Here is a 13,391-nt window from a genome sequence, read left to right on the forward strand (position 1 = left end):
TATTTATTTATCATTTTATCTATTTATTGATTTAGGATATTTATGACTTATTTATGATACCATTAATGAGCACTAAACGTAACGTGATCTTGTCAAAAAATAAAAAGGAAAACTTTGCTGATATTATCAATTTTTTATTTAGTAAAATACAATAAAAATCCGGTAAAAGGTAAATAAAGAAATAAAGCGCTCTTAACTCCGCTCAAAGTGTTCTCGGGCTTCCTCGGTTTCTTCCTTTTTTCCGAGGTTCGGGCTCAGATTATGCCGAATTCGCTAAAAAGAGGTTCTTGGAGCCGGAATCAGAAGAACGAGTCCCTTAATAATAAAATAATCGATAAGAAGAAATTTTTCTCAAATTCTACTCACATTTTCGGGGATCATTAGCTTTCCGCTCACATAAAGAGAATATTTCTTTAAAATAAGAACTGTGAACTGAAATAACTGGAACATTTTATGAATTTTTAGGCTGTGCCGGGTAGATCAAAGTGATCTAATCGGCTATAGAAAATCTCAAGAAATAAATAAAAAATTCAAGCAGCATACAGTGGATACAGTAGTTTTTAACTTTTGCGCGGGATATGGGACCCCCAAGGTTATCTGTGATCGCTCCACATTGCGACCAGTCATGGATCGTATTGTCCCAAATGATACGGTATTCTTGTAATAGTTCATTTTTCTTGTTTACGGTAGTTTTTTTTTAAATCTCGTAACCGTTTAGAAACCCTATTAATCGTTTAAGAGCCCCCATTTAGGTCCAGAAATTTAATGATATTCAGGATCCGATTTTGGGACCCTTTTCCCCCTCTCGCTTGGGGAATATAAAGAAATCCACGTTATATCACCTAAATCCGCCGCCTGGATCCGATCGCGACGGTCCCCAGACGGTGCCTCATTACCTCACCTAGTGCTAGCATTAGCAGCCTAACCTATTAACCCAGCACCGTGGCGTCTAACTGTCTCGTACGCTCTCGTTAAAGTGCACTGTCTCGCCGTATTTCATCATCCACTGCTTGTCTCATTAGTGGATTTCATCATCCACACGTTCATTGCATCATAACCGGTACCTCAACGAAATTCTACGGACAAAAAATTATTACAGTACACCTGTTGAGCTTTGAATTACACAGTGAGTGCTTAGTGTCGTTGAAAGTCATACAATTACTCAATGGAAGGAAAATATAAAAAATAATTAAATTAATTTAATCAAATAGAAGGAAATTAAACAATAAACAAAACAACAACATTAAACATAATTAAAGAATTATGAATAGTAGGAAAAGTAAAGAAAAATTTTAAAAAAAAACTACAAGTAGTAGTTGAAACCATATGAGCTGCTTCTTCCACTGTCAACCAAAAAAAAGGTGTGGAAAAGTTTTTTTTTCATACACGACGTACTCTTCTTAAAATCTTAAAAAAAAAACAAGGGGGAAAATAAATATAAATAAAAAATGACTACAAATAGTAATTGCAACTGAATGAGCTGCTACCCTTTTTTCGTACCCCACATGGATTTCTTAAAATCCTATAAAAACACAGAATGAATAAAATTACAATTTAAATAATGGATAGATTCAGCCTCTTCGTAGAGGATCTTCTTTTTCGTTTTTATTTGTTTTTTTTTATTTTATTTTTATCTTCGAATACGATCTGAATTGATAACTTCTTAAATACGTATGTAGCTTTGCCAAAGCGATTAACCCGAGCGATTTATTTGAAGTCATCTTAAATTATTATTATTTATTATTACATTGTTTATATTATATTTATATTATATACTATTTTTATATATTATTATATTATTATCTATATTATATTATTTTAATTATCTATTTATTTGAAATCATCTTAAATTTTGTTTTTGAAACAAAAAAGTAGCTTTATTACTAGAATAAAGTTCCCGGAAATTTACTTTACCATGTATAACTTTTTTCCGTGAAGGAAGAAAGAAAAAGAAAATTTTTCACTGAAATACGATCCTTCGTCAAGGACATGGTCAACTGCCGACAATAAAACAATCAATATTAAAGAATAATTTATTACCCTTATAGGAACATCTGAAAATGATAAGAAAGGGAAAGAAAAAATTCTTTCCACTAGTTAAAATCCTTTGAATTGATTAGTTATATTTTCAGACCGATTTACTCCACATTTCATATTTTATTTTACGAAAAAAAAATTCTCAAAGTGTCTGTAAACCATGGAAATAGTAAGGAGTTTGTCAGCTAGATTTTTAGAAGATTTTTTGAAGGAAAAAGAAGAAGAAAAATAAAAGGAGAATAGAAGAAAAATAGTAGAAGATTTTTTTCTAGAATTTAATGGGATACACCAAATAAGGAACAGTTGCATACATGCGTAGTGATCAAATTCCTTAACAGATGTATCAATCATCCATGGAGAGCGAAGGTATCCGAATTCACGTTGTGAATTTTGAAAACATGGCAATATTTCATCGCTTCGTTAATTTGTTGCCAACGACTTTTTTCTATCGGTTTTTGTTTATCGTAAAGTCGTGTTCGGCGTGCGTGCAAAATCACCGCATTACATAGCTACTGTCGAGTAAAACAAATTAATCTACACGTACGTATGTGAACGTTAATACAAAAATACAAAAAAAAACATTCCGTGATTCTGGAAACGTGTAGGCCGAAAAAAATCGACGTGGACAGCGGCGAACGGGGCGTATGCGGCCAAGAAGTCACGTTTAATTTCACTTTTTCAAGCTCTGAAGAAGGTGAACTCACCGAAACGTTAGGATATAAATATAAACATAAATAAATAAATAATATATAATAAATAATGATAAATAAATATATAATAATAATAAATACGTATATAATAATAACAATAAATAAATAAGCAGATAAATAAAAGATTATAACCACCTTGTATTTGACTCAATTTAAGAAAACATATAGTCGGGTAAGGACATAACGAGGATTTTGGTGTTGAGACGATTTTGGAGCGATTGTGATCCTTTAATCGCAATGTTTTGCACATAAATGATAGGATTAGAAGGTACGTACTGCATAATTTTAATAATTTCCCCATTTTCGACTCTATTTCCGCTAGAGGAATGGAATAATAATACGCCTACGCACTAAATATTTACCTATAACCATATTTATACATAAATAGAATGAAAAAACTTCTTAGGGTCATTATTTATCTCTCTGTCTCTCTCTAAGCTTCCTATTTTGATTATCGAAAGACAAAAAGGGAGTATAAAAAGGAAAATATTGACCAAAATCGGAAAATTCGTCTGGTAACCTAATTCCTTATCTCAGATATTATTTAAGAGGAAGAAAATCGCTAATTTATGCAGATTATTGTTTTTACTATTTCGTTATTACTTAGTAGAAAATTTTTGTAACCTGTTAGAACCTCTCTTTAGCAGGCTTTCAACCTCTTTTTACGAAAACACCGAAGCCCGTACTAAATAATTTTTTTTTCGGCTGGACAAACGCGCTCTAGTGGAAAAAGGTGCTCTGGTTGAATATATTCCTATCCAGTAAAAATTTGTTCGAAGACAAATGGATCACTGCGGTGGGAATACGTTTCCACTCGTTTTACCATAGGGTAAATGTTTCCACAACAGAGATGGGTGTAGGTCCTGCAGCGAAGCGTCGTTGCACCGGGACTGAATATTATTGGGTAGCACTATTTGTGCAAAATACGTGCAGTTCCCATCGTATTTATCCTCCGAAGGACAAATACGTTGGATACGGGGTCTGATCTTTCGGTGTTCGCTTACGGATGACTCATCCAAGGTGCATAGTGGAACCGGCGTCACATATTCTTCGGATTTGCGAGCGCAGGCAGTTTTCCCTCGATTTTTAAATCCAAGAAAAACTTCCGTTACTTCTTCTTACGGGTCGAGGAGAATAAAATAGGAGATTTTTCATCTTTCTCTTTATCGTGCAAAGATTACTACGTATACTAGCTAATTAACAGGAAAAAAAGTCAATTGCGTAGAGTAAAGATAAGCTATCAGGGAAATATTTTTTATGGTACTGAAGTAATGTGGGGTGATGTTTTCGCTGCACACGGTGGATGGATCAGCTGAGATCAGCTCAGCTGGATACGGCCCGAGGATCTCGTCAAAGTCATTCATGGAACGTGAGAAAATCTTGAATAACGAGGGAAGGAAAGGGAAAAATCTTGAATAACGAGGGGAGGAAAGGCGAGGGATCGAAATGAGTGAAAAAAAGCTCGGATCTCGCACGTCCAGTGAAAACCGACCATCTACCGTATCCAAGTAAGTAATTCAATAGAAATTTCAAAAATTTCATAGCTCTACTGTAGGTAGAAATCTATCAGAAACACCGAAAAAAATCACGATAATTATTGTAGTTTTATTATTACTTTATTATTACTATTTGTATTTGTATTGCATCATTTATTTTTGTCGCTTCCGGTGGAGAAATTAGAGACAGAGAATCTACGTAATTCAACAGAAATTTCAAAAGTTTCATAAGTCTACAGCACCTAGAAATCCATCAAAAATACCGGAAAAATTACGATAATTATTGTATTTTTATTAATATTATATTATTATTTGTATTTACTGTATTATTTATTTTTGAATTGAACAAATTGAATCGGTGAAATTAAACTTCCGGCGAATAAATTTGAGAATTCAGAGAATCCTTCGGGAGAAAAATTCCGAAAATTCCACCAGGATGGATCGCAACGTGTATCCATGTGATTAGGTAGGATCAATCTTGCGATCCTGGCTAACGTAACCGTTTTTTGTTTTGTTTCTTTTGTTGAAGAGCTGTTCGGTTCAAATTCATCATTTACGGAATCGGAAAAACTTACAAAACTTATACTTTTCGTTGAAATATTTCGTTCTTGAAGGGCCACGCCTTTTAAACGGGAATTTCTTCATCTTCTCCTCCCTTATAATTTATCGTAGGATGTCGTTTTTTTCTCTTCTTCTTCTTCTTCTTCTTCTTCGTCTTCTTCCCAATTCCCCATCAAACACTCGTGACCTACACCGTTCTCACGTAACTGCAGTAATTCATCAAAATCTGACCGTGACCATTCCGTATGCCGTCACGTCGACGCTCTTTGGCCGGTGTATCGGTGACGGTGATAAGCGCTTCTTTTCACACATCGTTATTCGGATCGGTTTCAGGTCGTTTTTCCGGATCACGATCCTGGTTTTCGTCTCCCCGTGTTCGCTTCGGTTCTGTAAACATGTTCTTTTGTCGTTCGGTGCTGCTTTTTCCGGATCATTTCCAAGGAATTTGATGATCGGAGCGTAGTCATAGCGTTAGAAAAACGATTTTCTGGGACAAAGTTCAACCACGTGGGTCTGCGATATGACGTTAGGATCGGGACCGCGTGCAAATCAAATCGGCACGTTCTCATTTCTTTCGATGAAGGGGAAAAAAAGAAGAAAGAAACAGAAAAATGTCCGAGACCTTAGTAAACAGTGTTTCGTTGAAAGTGGTAAGGTTTGTGGAGGAGTGATAAGTATTATTAATTAACAATGTAATCAAGGTCACACTTCTTTCACCACTACACCCATCTTTAATCTACCGTATCTATAGGAGAAAAAACTCCCATATTAAAAAGAAGACCTTACTGACCTTATCCATAACTAACCTTCTAACTTTGTCCCATTTAAACTCTAGAAAAGAAACTAGAACCTCTCCAAAAACAGATACGGTAGCATACCCTATGCCATGGATATTGTACGTAATTTTTCTTTTTCTTTATAGGAGTTTTTTTCTGGATAGAAAAAAAGTTTCTATTCACAAAAAGAACATGATATGATAAGTGCGTGAATAATCGAACCTCTGTCAACCGTAGCACTACGAATTCCTGGGATTCTCAGGAGATATCGTATAAAACAGTGAATGGTGTGTGTGTGTTATCAGTGCTCCACTCGATCATTCGATGACTACGTCAGAGCTTGCGAGTTTCCAGGACACATGTCGTCATCGCATCACATCCGAACTCACCGTTTAATAATCCGTTAGGTTTAAAAAGAACGAGACCAAAACACACGAGAACAATGAATGAAAACTATTGACTGTCCTACAGACTATATTTTTGATCTACATTGTCATTTAACAATAAATTTTTCATATTTTTGTTGTTAAATGACTTTGAGTTAAGAGCAGCATACCACGATGGAGTTCTAGATTGCGGAATCCGTGGTGGTACCGTTCATCCCTCCCTAAAACAATCAACGGTCCTAAAACATCGTGGGAACGGCGTTTTTTCCTACGAGGCGCGTTAGAACAGGTCCCCACGTACATGCCACCGTTGTGCATGCGCCGCATGCAAGTGCGAGCGGTCAAAGATCAATGAAGTCTCCTAAGCAGTCTATTCAAGTGAAATCAATGAATATGCTGCGGAGTGGACCGGCACGTGTACGCGGAGAAGCGTTCTAACGTACCTCGTAGGAATTAAAGGGCGGTTCCCACGTCATTTTTCTTACGACGACTAGGGAGAGATGAGCGGAACGGATCCGCGTTTCACATCCCCGTCCTCGGCTTCTCATGGGGATTTCCCCACCAGGTCAGATTCCTGGTATGTTGCCTTTAAACGGCGGGTATTATCACCTGGTCCGGGAGATACAGTAGCTTACATTCGATGGCCATCACCTTACGCTACGGGACCATAACCACCACACTATACAGTTGTTATCGTCCGAAAGTTCCCCTGTAGGAGGTGAGGTGTGGGTTTAATTTATCCCCCGTGGTATGTAGGATTGATCCAGGTGTGACGATTTGTGTTTGTTTTTTCTGAAGAATTGGGCATTTCCAGTGATTCGCATTGGGTCCCGGTTGTCTCTCCGGGAAATCCATGAATCCGAGTAGCAGAATGGTAAGGTGTGCCACTGTTTGTGGATATTCTAGTGTCTTTAAGTCACCTTAGCAGCTCATTTTATTCATAAAGTGGCGTTAACGTTTTCGAGTACGCTAAATGCAACTCCTATAGGGATTTTCTTCCAGGATTTCAGCGCCATTATTCTTTCAGGAGTCGTTATAGGTGGAGACTTTTTGTTCTTTAAATAATTTATGTCAGTAAAGTGAAGTAGGGGTAGAATAAACGGTTGCGGCGCGTATGCGTGGAGTCGTGCCGTGGCGATTGAAACATTATTCAGAGCGATCTGCGATGGGACTCTTCTTTTTTTTGTTGCAAAAATAGTCACAGTTTCATCGCAGTGCGTTTAGTTTTTTATGTACATAAACGAAGATAAATTAGTCCCCATATGACATAGGTACAGAACAACATGCGATCTAAAATGTAAACATTTTAAAGTAATGTAGTGTGACTTGACGGTGTGGCGTGAACGCATGGGGAGAAAAAAAAAGCTCTCGCGAGAATTTAAATGGCAGCAATGCCACCGTGTGGCACATTCACATATTCTGGATTTAATCTCCTTCGGAGTTCCTACCTCCACTAATTTCTTCATAAATTCGCGTATTCCGCCAGCGTAGCGGCTATGGATGTGTAGTGGATGAATGATCTCTGATCCCTGGGCTACGTTGTAGCCTTCCACTCTTCCGGGGATCGGATAAATCAAACATCATTTTTCGATCGCCATCACTTCATCGCACGAGGTTTTCGATGTGCACAGGAGTGGTTTTTGCTCCTGCTCGTTTCTTCCCTCTTCTCGGTTTTTTCTCGGTTTTCTCTGGATCAAATCCATAAATCTCTCTCCATCAATTCCTCGTCTTCCTTAGTTATTTCGTTCTTATTTGATCTTAGAAGATTCCATACGGGGAACAAAGAACACACGTGTAGTGGATGAATGATCTCTGATCCCTGGGCTACGTTGTAGCCTTCCACTCTTCCGGGGATCGGATTAATCAAACATCATCTTTCGATCGCCATCACTTCATCGCACAAGGTTTTCGATGTGCACAGGAGTGGTTTTTGCTCCGGCTCGTTTCTTCCCTCTTCTCGGTTTTTTCGTGATAAGCTATTTGCCTTTAGGGCATTTAAATGTAATTTTTTTTAAATTAGAGAAAAAAACGCAAATTTAAATCTAGTCACCATTATAACGTAATATTAATGGTTCTTAACGCTACCGTAACACCTGCTAAGTTCTTAACAGGATTGAGGATCACCTTTAGGTTTGCCTGTGTTCGGCAAAACCCACGGATAAGGATAATCTCGGGAGTATGTAGAAGCCGTTGAAGTGGCGCCTAACATGGATTTTCTGACAATTACCTTTGTTCTACCGCATTTTTTTAAAATTATTTATCTCATTATCATATTTATTTCTTATTTCTTTATTTATGTCTTTCGTTTTTATCTCCTATTTGATCTTTGCTGTGCTGTTGACCATGATCCTTCCCGTTGTTTACTTGTCTCCTTTTACAAGGTCCATTTGTTGTCGGTGAAGGCAGTGACGGTAGTAAATAAATAAATAAGCAATAAACAAAAGTTCTTTCTAGTCTCTTTAATGATGATTTGATTTCAATTTTTTATATATTTTATTTTATGCCTTATTTCACAGCTGTTTCTATTTTTATATTCTATTTTAGTTATATTTAACTTCTTCTTTAGTGATGATTTAATTTTTATCGTTCCTAAAGCCCCTCAAATAGATCGCTGAGCGGTTTGGGCTTATCGGTTCAGATCCACAAAAATCTCAAAATCAGTTCTTATTGTACTTTGTGTAGACGAAACGTGATCAACGTGATCGTTAGGGCGCGTGAGCGAATGTGATCGGAATGATCTTTCCGGGCGCACACGCGTGCACTCTGACCACCACGTGGTGTCTGATGACGACGATGCGCTCCTGTTCGCAGCTCCGAGGTCGGTTCTGGTCTGCTTCTGGCGGACGTCGCCGGCTTCTGAAGGTGGCGACAACACCCGCGAAACGTTAGCGTTAGAATAAAGACCGAATCAATGAAAAATTTTGGTTTTGATCAACAAAAATAGTACATGAGATTGATGGATGGTTAAGCGGTTCATTATGCGTAAATATTCTGGAATTTCTCGAATATTCCGGATTTTTTCCCCCTGAATATTAATCCTAATCCTTCCTGAAGTCCCTATACATATATGTATGTGATTTGAACTTGCACTTCCTAGCATCAGCTTATCAGTCATCGTTGCGTTACGTTGCGTCATACATTCTTTTCGAGGACAACTGCCGGCTGTTGTCCTTGCTTTTTCCCGTAATGTCATGGACTCGTTAGACCTCAGCCCAAGGCCCCAGTAAACTTTAATATTTTAACTCTAATGTACTTACGATATTTATGGAATGATGTTTATTTAGTTGTAGAAGGGAGTCCACTTTTTTAACGAGTACTATTTTTACAAATTGTGGATAACAACGATGATGGTCACTTATTTATTTATGTATTTATTTATTGTGCTCAATGGCGTGCCAAAAAGGATCTGGTAAAGACAAATACAAAACAATTTCAGTAAATATGTAACGGGAAGATGGAAAAAAGAATAAAATCGAGGAGGGATGAGTTCCGTGTACGATTCTTGAGTGATTTCGTACTTATCTTGACCTCACTGTCACTCACTAGCTTTATATGTGCATGGTTCTCCTGTTTTAGCTCAGCTTATTGGGTTTAATCTCACCTTCGCTGGTAGCCCATGGTCATCCTTGGGGTTAGGGAATAAATCTACAACTCTACCCGTTTTTTTTTTGATTTTTTTGATCGATCCAGGCATAGATCCTTTGTACCTACAGTAGACGTGGATCCGCGTCTTTTTCGTCTTTTTTTTCATAACTCGCCTCAATTTGATCTTCATTATATGATCTATAAATCAATAGATTCGTAAGCGTAAGCTCTACCGATTGAATGTAATTACAACTTTTAAGAGTCATCAAGGAAACATTTTTTGAATAAATTACCTGCGGGTACATATTAACAAGCTTGAGTCCGAAATAATTGCGTACCCAAGGATACATGAGAATTTTTGACGTGAACATATTTTTCAAAAAGTGAAACGAAAGTGAAAAATGAAATGGCAATGACTTCGCTCATAATTCGTGATCAGTTCCACGTTGATTTTCTCCCGTGGAAAATCCCTAAATGAATTACAGTGGCGCTACGAATCATAGGAACTCGAGGAATATCTAAGTGTATAGTTCATAAGATCAAAAAATCAAACGTTTGCGCACCTTACGTACGATCTGTCGCCGACACATTTCTAAAAGCAAAATCATCGGCTTAGCGTCATCGTCGTCGTCGTCGTTGTCGTCGTGATATTCGGTGAATTATGGGCGAAAAAAGAAGCGGAAATTCTGTTAGAATATCCACTGTGGAAAAGGAAAATGTTACTGATCAAAAGTAAAACGTTCATCGGACCTTTCAATAAAATTGATGTAATGTTAGGTCACGTATCATTGATTGAGGATTTTGTTGATTTTGTTGTAACAGTGAAGGTTTTTACAGTAATTCCGGTCTTCTCTTCGTTTCTCCCGAAATACCACGTGATCATTTCTTTGAACGGAAACAAAAATGGTGAAGAGATTTTTCCGTTTGTAATTTATTGTGGCGCTCATATATTGACGGGGCGGTTGAGAAAGTCACTGTAGGAATTTTTTCTCTTCAAAAATATCCTTAAAGTAAAGTACTTGAAGATTTTATAGTGAATTTCTAAAAAAAATTTCTACTACCTGCTTACGTTTACCATTCCAACGTTTCTGTATCGACTCCGGGTAATTCTCCGGAAATAATAAAAATCCATTATTTCCAATCCCCTAAATTTATTTCATTGTGGAGCTTTTTTCCAGAATATTCATTTATAATGTTTTGAATTGAATCTATAATATATTTATATGTGTCAATGCAATGACATAATATAATAAAATAATAATATTATAGTACAATGACAGAATAATATAATAATATAATATGTAATATAATAATATAATATAGGATACTTTATTTGTCATTTTTCTGCCTGTTATATCATACGATATATTTTTATTTCTATAAATGATATATTTTCATTTCATATTTTTCATTTGTGGCTTTTTCCGTAGTATAATATCATAATAATACCATACGGGTGGAAATAAAAAAATCAATATAAATAAGTATAAAAGAAAATATATATATATATACTCCATATGATTTAAATTCAAAAAACACCTAAAACAAGGTCCTTTCTCTGTCAAGAGAATAATTTGCGTTTGTAATTTAGCTGTTTTCGTATTGCATTTATTTGCGTGTAGTATTAAAAGAATAAAAAATAAATAAAAAAAATAGATAGAATAAATAGAAAACATGTAAAGTAATCCGATGCGAGAAGAGCTAAATTACAAACGCGATGCGTCCTCTAGAAATGGATCTCTAGAAATGGAAAGGGCCTTATTTTAGGTGTATTTTTTAATTTAAATCATATGGAGCATATATATATATATATTTTCCTTTATATTTATCTACATTCATTTATGTTTGTATTTGTTTATTGATCAGTACGCATACACGCGTCAATCGAACACTTCTGGTACGGCTGTCCTCAGCCGTTCTTTCTCGGTTCATCTAGGTCATAGATCCATAGGTTCTCGGGTACGTATGTACGCCTCCTCCTCCTTCGTATACGCAATCACTTGCATAAATCATTTCCGTTGCGTTCGTCGGATATGGCAGGAGAATTTCTCTGCCCACAGCGTATCTATCTGTCGCATCGCATCGACGTCGTCGTCGTCGTCGTCGTCGTCGCGAGAATGTGATGACTTCTAACAGGTTTCTCGTGGATAAAGTTCTATTTCTGTTCGCTGTGTCGCTCAATGATTCATCCAATGATCGTCGCGCGCTCTATCATCCTGATCCTTTCTTCTCTTCTCTCTCTCTCTCTCCCTCTCTCTTTTTTCTCTCACCCTGCTCTCCTCATAGCGTTGATTCGTATCTGTCGTATTGGCCTAGGTGGTCACTTATCAACTCGCCGTCTCACTCACTCTCTACGTCTTTTAGAACCACTCGAACACCTTACGCGAGGCGCCCTTAGTCATCCTTGCTAATGTCGGATCCCGATAAAGAATCCGGGACACTAGTCATCCGATCCGAGAGACGACCTTTACTTGAACTTTCCTGGTAATCTACAAAAAATGTGCAGAAAAGTGTGCAGAAATCAAATTGAATTATACAAGAAATACCGGATGTACACATTTTGACTAGATCATTCCTTTTTTTCCAGAATATATGTGTCATATGAAGGTATCGCAAACAAATATATATCAATATAAAAAATATTCTACGTATTGAAAAAAACAAGCGGAATGAGTACAGGCCAACTAAACTGATAAATTATTTTCATACTGATCATTGGAGATCATTTTACTTCTGCAAAATGTTTTCCCTGGATCTGTCGAAAGCTTGAATTCTGTTGAAGAAATCTCATTCCATTTGTTTTTTTTTTCAATATGTAGATATAAAATGAGATAATCAGTATGAGATGTTGTAAATATATTTTATATTGAAATATAATAATTGTATAATTGCCTGCGATACCCTCATATTTTACACATATTTTTTGAAAAAAAATGTTCACACCACAACATATTTAAATGCTTGAAACTATGGAACTCCACTTTTTTCGGGGAGTATTAGTCAATGAAGAATTCTAGAAGCGGTGGGCGTATGCGTGTTGTAGAAGTTATTTCATTGTTCAATCACAAAATCAGCCAACTTCGCCAAAACTCATATTTGCAATATTTTTGAATTTTTTTTTGGTGTCATTAATCTGATAGCTATTGTCTCATGCGGGAGGGAGGTTCTATCATAACGATCGAAGATGGAATGGAGTCTTCATAGCAAAAATTCCAGAATAAGCGATGCAAAAGGTGGCAATACTCCAGAAAAAGCGAGACAAAAATGTTCCAGGAAGCGTATCCGCGGGCCTCGTCTACGCGGGCCTCGTCTACGCAACCGGCAGGAGATGCGCGAAGTGCGGAGACTGAGCCAAGAATTAAATCCCCCCACCAGCTCTTTCGGAGCTCATCCCGCATTGAACGTTCAACATTAAGTGTTTACTGGTTGCCCAATTGCACTATCGTTTCGTTGATGAAAACGGAGCACTTAGGACATGCATTCGCTGAAATTCTTCAAAGTACACATCATAGATCATAGGTAGATTTTTTCATTTTTATTCTAAGGACATAGAATCAATCAGTAATAGATGAAGTGAGAGAAATGGGAGTGCCATAAAAGTAGAAGCACAGATTTTCTTCGTAATTTCAAAGTGTAAAACCCTAAATAATATATGTTTTTAGATAAAAATAAAAAAAACCGCTATAATTGAGTTTACCCATTGGCGACAGAGCGCTTTTTTTACATATTTGACCTAATTGCGTATCCATGTTGACATTTTTCCTAGTCCATTTTGATTATAATATTATTCGAAGATAATAAATCCTTTGAATCCAAGGAAAAAGCTTCGAAAAATCTGAA

The sequence above is a fragment of the Necator americanus genome, chromosome III (assembly GCF_031761385.1).
Source record: "Necator americanus strain Aroian chromosome III, whole genome shotgun sequence".
NCBI classification, from domain to species: Eukaryota; Metazoa; Nematoda; class Chromadorea; order Rhabditida; family Ancylostomatidae; genus Necator; species Necator americanus.